Here is a 1,514-nt window from a genome sequence, read left to right on the forward strand (position 1 = left end):
AAAAGCTAACTTTTAAAAACTAATTTTTTAAAAGTTGTAGGCATATGTATTTGATAAATTAAATTAAAAATAATTTTTAATAAACACAAATAACAATAAATGCGTTTAATAAAATAACTTTTAAAATTTAAAAATATGTAATAATTTTATTTATTAAATTTGATTTTTTTAAAGAACCAAAGAACATCTTATCTGTAATAAGTAGGGGTGATGACATCTAGCAGGATTCTTAATGCTGCAACATTTACACATGAATGGGCATAAAATAATTTTTTTTTTAAGAAATGAGCTTAACACAACTAAGTGGAGCAACAAAGAGAAAAAAATAACTAATAAAAAAACAGAAAAATAGAAAAACAGAAACAAAAATAAATCAAAGATTATTTTCGATATTGTCATCAACAACCATTAGGATTAACTCTATTCCACTAGTAGTAGCTCGTACGAGACCTATTAATATATCTAAAATTTATATATTTTTTAATTAATTAACAAAGTATAAAAGAAACGTAAAAAAAAGTGAAGAAAAAAATATAATGGAGTACAATTGAATACTTATAAATTTAAACATGTCAAGTTATTTTTTTTTAATTTGAATAGATAAAAAATCTTATACATTATAAGCTTCAAGAAAATAGTATGGACGACATCAAAATACATTACAAAAGATTATAATTTAAGAAAAAAAGTTAAAAATATATCATTATTGGTAATAAAAAATACTGAAACATAAAAGAGAAAATTTAAAAAATTAAAATATAGTAATCATGAAAATTTTGAGTATGTAAAATTATATTGGTCGTACGATATATTGCAAATGACGATTACATTTTGTACCAATTCGTTCATTTTTCTACATTGATTGTTACTATTACACAAGTTTATATAATAAGCTACTCTTCTCATAATTCGCTACAGGGTGTAGCGGATTATGCTTTCACAAAATTTGGTCATAAACCGCTACAGGGTGTAGCGGTTTATGTTATGCATGCTCTCAACGTAATCCGCTAGAGGATATAGCGGATTACGTGTATCTGAGTTCCGCTACAGGGTGTAGTGGATTACATACAATTGTATTTGCATAACATTTTTCTTTAATCATTTTATTTATGTAAATTGCCCTTAAATGATTGTTGTTTATGATGATGTCATTGGTGATGCGACAGTTGATCAGAACGAGAAATAGCAAATGTTGTTAGGAGTTTGTGACAGTGGATTCTAAGTGGTGGTGAAAGTGAGAATGGAGGCGAGAGGTGGTGGCAATGAATTTTTCTTAAAAAAAAAAAGGAAAAATAAAATAATGGTAGTGTTGACTATTATAATAAGAAAAAGTATAAGAAATTAGTTTTAGTTATTTTGCATTAGCCAATTTTAGTATTTATGTTTAGAGTTTTGGTTTTAAAATTATATGTTTATGATTTAAGGTCTATAATTTAAAATAAATAAAATAATTTAAAAAAAAGTTAGTTAATGTTAATTGAAAAAAATTAATTATCTAATATTATTCCTATGAT

Source organism: Arachis ipaensis, chromosome B08 (genome assembly GCF_000816755.2).
Source record: "Arachis ipaensis cultivar K30076 chromosome B08, Araip1.1, whole genome shotgun sequence".
NCBI lineage: Eukaryota > Viridiplantae > Streptophyta > Magnoliopsida > Fabales > Fabaceae > Arachis > Arachis ipaensis.